The sequence below is a fragment of the Kryptolebias marmoratus genome, linkage group LG6 (assembly GCF_001649575.2).
Source record: "Kryptolebias marmoratus isolate JLee-2015 linkage group LG6, ASM164957v2, whole genome shotgun sequence".
Lineage (NCBI taxonomy): Eukaryota > Metazoa > Chordata > Actinopteri > Cyprinodontiformes > Rivulidae > Kryptolebias > Kryptolebias marmoratus.
Window position 1 is genome coordinate 2278850 of NC_051435.1, and position 6209 is coordinate 2285058.

The 6209-nt window shown below is 46.7% G+C and overlaps 1 protein-coding gene and 1 long non-coding RNA gene across 17 annotated transcripts in view; both read left to right on the top strand.

Moving 5' to 3' along the window:
- The window catches only part of LOC119617090, a 9435-nt gene extending 3887 nt beyond the window's left edge, over positions 1–5548 (top strand). The window contains exon 2 of the long non-coding RNA XR_005233272.1: positions 2611–5548. This is a non-coding gene — a long non-coding RNA (uncharacterized LOC119617090). The remainder of the gene's footprint in view (positions 1–2610) is intronic.
- lrrfip1a (leucine rich repeat (in FLII) interacting protein 1a) overlaps positions 1–6209 on the top strand; it is a 48759-nt gene that overhangs the window by 6942 nt on the left and 35608 nt on the right. The window lies entirely within an intron of this gene.

Here is a 6209-nt window from a genome sequence, read left to right on the forward strand (position 1 = left end):
GGCGGGCCCGACCCGCGTCTCCTTTAAAGGAAGTGGAGTCTCTGAAAGCGGCGGCTTCCTCTCGATGACATCACCTCAGGCGCAGATTGCGATCGCAAACTGCTTCCTGTTTGTCGAACATGGCCGAGTTTTCCCCAGCGGGGGGCGGGGTCACAGAGGACAGATGTTTATCTACGCAGGTACACCGAGGGGAAACTTTTATTAAAACCAGTGATTTAAGGAAGTGAGGGTCTGCTTTCAAAATAAGAGGCAGAAGCCAAACAGAGACCACGGCTCTGCAACCTGCGGCTCCGGGACCACACGTGGCCCCTCAGGCCCGCTGACGTGGTTCCTTCAAACTTTCTGCTGAACCGTCTGCTCAGGAAGTCCTCAGAACTGATCCACGATCAGTTTGTTCACCTGTTCAGGTGACAGCTGTGGCAGTCAGAGGGACAAACAGGATGATCAGCTTTACAGATTAGACAAATATTCATGTTTTCGTTGAGCAGGAAACGTCTGTGAGTCGTTGTTTCTGATCATATCCAGATGGAGGTGGAGACAACTGATGGTTTATCAGTTTGTAGAGGAATATTTTAACAAAACTTGGTCCTCATCTTCTCTCTAATGTGGTTCAAGTTATTTAAAACACCTGAAAGTTTGACCTCAGGAGGTCTAATCCTAATCCAGCCTGAAACTGAGCTGGTGGAGAGGTTTCCAGCAGATTGAGATCAGATCTGTAACTGTGTTTTATTTCTCCGTACGAGAGCAGAGGGGACCTCCTCTGAAGCTCTGATCAGGATCAGCTTTAAGGGAATCACGTTGGTGAAGCTTCTCCTGGTAACCGATCTGTTGTCGACTCGGCTCAGAGTTGTGTAACTTCATAGAAGGTGTTTTTTACTCCCATCGTTGTAACATAAACTGTTTGTGGCCGAAGGAGCCTCTGCAGGCAACAGGAAGCTCTCAGAAACATTTCATCACGGTGACCACAGTAGAACCAGGAGGTTCACTCACTGTTGTTTGTGGAAACAACTGAAACAGTTTTCTTATTCTCGGCTCTTCGGTTTATTTGTGTTCCCAGTGTGTTGAGTTGGTGGTCAGTTCAGCTGCTTGTTGTGTTAAAATAAATTCAGAGCAAAATGGAGTCTTACTTAAACAAGATGGTTCATTTTTTTTGGCTCAAGCTTTTATTTATTCTTTTTAAAAAAGGCTAATTAACAGCAGATTCTGACTTCAGTGCCAGGATGTTAAATGACGTCACTTCCTTCTTTTACAAATGGCCCCGCCCCTTTTTGGGGAAAAACAAACATTGCAAAACTGCTTGTCAACCTGGAAATATTAGATTTTACTGCAGCTACTGGTTAACAAGATGGATGCTGGTTATTGTGCAATGAATTAGTTCACTATGAGTCAAAATAGTTTCTAAAATTTCAAAATAAAGTTTCATCTCAAGAGCCACGTTAAAGTGGAGGAGTTATTTTACCCCAAAATGGGCGAAGCTTAACCTTGCAGCGTTGCTCCATTTTCTACAGAGAGTGCCATTAAATAAAAACATATTTCACTCAGAGCCTGTGGCGAACTTTAAACAATGAAGCGGGACAGAGATGAAAGCTTCAGTCAGAGAGGCCGTCGGTTTTACAGCCTCGGAGAAAAACATCCATTTCAGCCATTTTGTCCTCAACTGAAGGGACGGGGTCAGGTTGTAGTAGAGATGGAGGGTGGTGCTTCCAGTGTTGGTCACTGACTTTCCCACTTTCCTGCATCACTTCCTGTCTGATCAGCATCACTTCCTGTCTGATCAGCATCACTTCCTGTCCGATCAGCATCACTTCCTGTCCGATCAGCATCACTTCCTGTCTGATCAGCATCACTTCCTGTCTGATCAGCGCCTCGTTGCTGCAGGTTTTTAATTCCAAAAAGAGCCACAAACATCATGTGAACATCTGGGTTTGGTTCTGTTTTGTCTCTAAACCGAAGCCCATTCCTGTGCTGCTCTTACCGGCAGCATCTAGACTGAGAGGAACCATTTTGTTTTCTTCTATGAGCCAATCGTCACCATGACCCGGGTGAAGTCAGTCAGTCAAACCCTTACTTGGTCTGAGACCAGTTCAGTCCATCTGCTGCCTTTGTGCAGCACGTCAGCACTTCTGCTCCTTAAAATACCCGTCCGACTGGCACGGAGGGCGTGGGAATACAGGTCACCGAGAGCAGCGCGACCCGGCTGCCATTTTAACCCCTGCCGCCCCGAGAGCCTTCCAGCAGAACCTCGTCTCGGCCCGACAAAACAGCTGCAGGTGACGAGTAGAGCTCAGAGAACAAAGTTTCTGCAGGATCTGAAGAGATTTTTACCTTAAATAAAGTTAAATATTTAAAAAAAATCATAAAAGTCACCAAACGAAAGGTTGTAGCCCCTGCTCCTGATCCAACTGGACGATTCGATGTTCGATATTTGACCTCTGAGGATCGCACGGAGCACGCAGAAATAGTTTGAGTGCATAAACGTGGAAAGAAGCTGCAAACAGGAAGTTCTACGACGTGACTCGGCATTCAGAGACTCTGAGTTCAGAGACTCGGCGTTCAGAGACTCTGCGTTCAGAGACTCTGAGTTCAGAGACTCTGCGGTCAGAGACNCAGGTGAAGGATCCTCACCTGTTCCCTCTGCAGACAGGTGAAGGATCCTCACCTGTTCCCTCTGCAGACAGGTGAAGGATCCTTCAGTGTTCCCTCTGCAGACAGGTGAGGGATCATGATCTCAGACACCTTTATTATGATTTAAACTTCTCATGTTTCACGCGTTCATAATAAAAACTCAAACTTTGAATCACAGTTTATAAATGTTTTTAGTTTCCGTCAGGATCCGAGTCGTCTGCCGGGTTTTCCTGTAATTAGTGTCCCTCGGCTTCGGATTTAATGATTCCTTCTCCGCTGGTCGATTATGAAGCTCGGAGAACAGGATGACAAACTGAGTAAAACGGATTAATCCAATCCCCTCGTTCTGCGGTTCCAGATTACAGCTCGATTAATTTAATTTGATGTTTATTTACAGCTGTCAGCCGCTCCTCTTCAGCTGGATTTCTAGAGATTTACGGTCATTTCTGAATATCTTCCTCTCTTGTACGTCGGGTTTCCTCCGGTTTGTCTGAAGGTGTCATCAGGTCTTCTGACCCGGCGGCGACCTTTGGGTTTGTTTTGTCTGCATGAATTTAATGGAAATGATCTTAACTGGGGATTAAGCTTCGCGGTCGGCGCTGTGTGTGAGCGTAAGGAGCTCAGCGAGGCGTCGAGAAGAACTCAGCGCTTAGACCGGATTAGTCTGAGCCGCGGGTCTGTCCTGCAGCCGGAGCCGAGTTCATCTGTAACGATAAATGAGGCGACTTCGGCACATTTTCACCCGGTCGGTGTTTTACATCGAAACTTTCAGCTGGAGCTCAGAAACGGCTTCCTGTAAGCATCCATTTTGTCCTGCAACACATGAATGGAACAATCCTGTTTATTTCCTGATGTGTGTTCGTGCACAGAGCTCAGGCCCGAGCCGCGCGGCGTGCACGGCGGGCCCGACCCGCGTCTCCTTTAAAGGAAGTGGAGTCTCTGAAAGCGGCGGCTTCCTCTCGATGACATCACCTCAGGCGCAGATTGCGATCGCAAACTGCTTCCTGTTTGTCGAACATGGCCGAGTTTTCCCCAGCGGGGGGCGGGGTCACAGAGGACAGATGTTTATCTACGCAGGTACACCGAGGGGAAACTTTTATTAAAACCAGTGATTTAAGGAAGTGAGGGTCTGCTTTCAAAATAAGAGGCAGAAGCCAAACAGAGACCACGGCTCTGCAACCTGCGGCTCCGGGACCACACGTGGCCCCTCAGGCCCGCTGACGTGGTTCCTTCAAACTTTCTGCTGAACCGTCTGCTCAGGAAGTCCTCAGAACTGATCCACGATCAGTTTGTTCACCTGTTCAGGTGACAGCTGTGGCAGTCAGAGGGACAAACAGGATGATCAGCTTTACAGATTAGACAAATATTCATGTTTTCGTTGAGCAGGAAACGTCTGTGAGTCGTTGTTTCTGATCATATCCAGATGGAGGTGGAGACAACTGATGGTTTATCAGTTTGTAGAGGAATATTTTAACAAAACTTGGTCCTCATCTTCTCTCTAATGTGGTTCAAGTTATTTAAAACACCTGAAAGTTTGACCTCAGGAGGTCTAATCCTAATCCAGCCTGAAACTGAGCTGGTGGAGAGGTTTCCAGCAGATTGAGATCAGATCTGTAACTGTGTTTTATTTCTCCGTACGAGAGCAGAGGGGACCTCCTCTGAAGCTCTGATCAGGATCAGCTTTAAGGGAATCACGTTGGTGAAGCTTCTCCTGGTAACCGATCTGTTGTCGACTCGGCTCAGAGTTGTGTAACTTCATAGAAGGTGTTTTTTACTCCCATCGTTGTAACATAAACTGTTTGTGGCCGAAGGAGCCTCTGCAGGCAACAGGAAGCTCTCAGAAACATTTCATCACGGTGACCACAGTAGAACCAGGAGGTTCACTCACTGTTGTTTGTGGAAACAACTGAAACAGTTTTCTTATTCTCGGCTCTTCGGTTTATTTGTGTTCCCAGTGTGTTGAGTTGGTGGTCAGTTCAGCTGCTTGTTGTGTTAAAATAAATTCAGAGCAAAATGGAGTCTTACTTAAACAAGATGGTTCATTTTTTTTGGCTCAAGCTTTTATTTATTCTTTTTAAAAAAGGCTAATTAACAGCAGATTCTGACTTCAGTGCCAGGATGTTAAATGACGTCACTTCCTTCTTTTACAAATGGCCCCGCCCCTTTTTGGGGAAAAACAAACATTGCAAAACTGCTTGTCAACCTGGAAATATTAGATTTTACTGCAGCTACTGGTTAACAAGATGGATGCTGGTTATTGTGCAATGAATTAGTTCACTATGAGTCAAAATAGTTTCTAAAATTTCAAAATAAAGTTTCATCTCAAGAGCCACGTTAAAGTGGAGGAGTTATTTTACCCCAAAATGGGCGAAGCTTAACCTTGCAGCGTTGCTCCATTTTCTACAGAGAGTGCCATTAAATAAAAACATATTTCACTCAGAGCCTGTGGCGAACTTTAAACAATGAAGCGGGACAGAGATGAAAGCTTCAGTCAGAGAGGCCGTCGGTTTTACAGCCTCGGAGAAAAACATCCATTTCAGCCATTTTGTCCTCAACTGAAGGGACGGGGTCAGGTTGTAGTAGAGATGGAGGGTGGTGCTTCCAGTGTTGGTCACTGACTTTCCCACTTTCCTGCATCACTTCCTGTCTGATCAGCATCACTTCCTGTCTGATCAGCATCACTTCCTGTCCGATCAGCATCACTTCCTGTCCGATCAGCATCACTTCCTGTCTGATCAGCATCACTTCCTGTCTGATCAGCGCCTCGTTGCTGCAGGTTTTTAATTCCAAAAAGAGCCACAAACATCATGTGAACATCTGGGTTTGGTTCTGTTTTGTCTCTAAACCGAAGCCCATTCCTGTGCTGCTCTTACCGGCAGCATCTAGACTGAGAGGAACCATTTTGTTTTCTTCTATGAGCCAATCGTCACCATGACCCGGGTGAAGTCAGTCAGTCAAACCCTTACTTGGTCTGAGACCAGTTCAGTCCATCTGCTGCCTTTGTGCAGCACGTCAGCACTTCTGCTCCTTAAAATACCCGTCCGACTGGCACGGAGGGCGTGGGAATACAGGTCACCGAGAGCAGCGCGACCCGGCTGCCATTTTAACCCCTGCCGCCCCGAGAGCCTTCCAGCAGAACCTCGTCTCGGCCCGACAAAACAGCTGCAGGTGACGAGTAGAGCTCAGAGAACAAAGTTTCTGCAGGATCTGAAGAGATTTTTACCTTAAATAAAGTTAAATATTTAAAAAAAATCATAAAAGTCACCAAACGAAAGGTTGTAGCCCCTGCTCCTGATCCAACTGGACGATTCGATGTTCGATATTTGACCTCTGAGGATCGCACGGAGCACGCAGAAATAGTTTGAGTGCATAAACGTGGAAAGAAGCTGCAAACAGGAAGTTCTACGACGTGACTCGGCATTCAGAGACTCTGAGTTCAGAGACTCGGCGTTCAGAGACTCTGCGTTCAGAGACTCTGAGTTCAGAGACTCTGCGGTCAGAGACTCTGCGTTCAGAGACTCTGAGTTCAGAGACTCTGCGGTCAGAGACTCGGCGTTCAGAGACTCGGCGTTCAGAGACTCGGC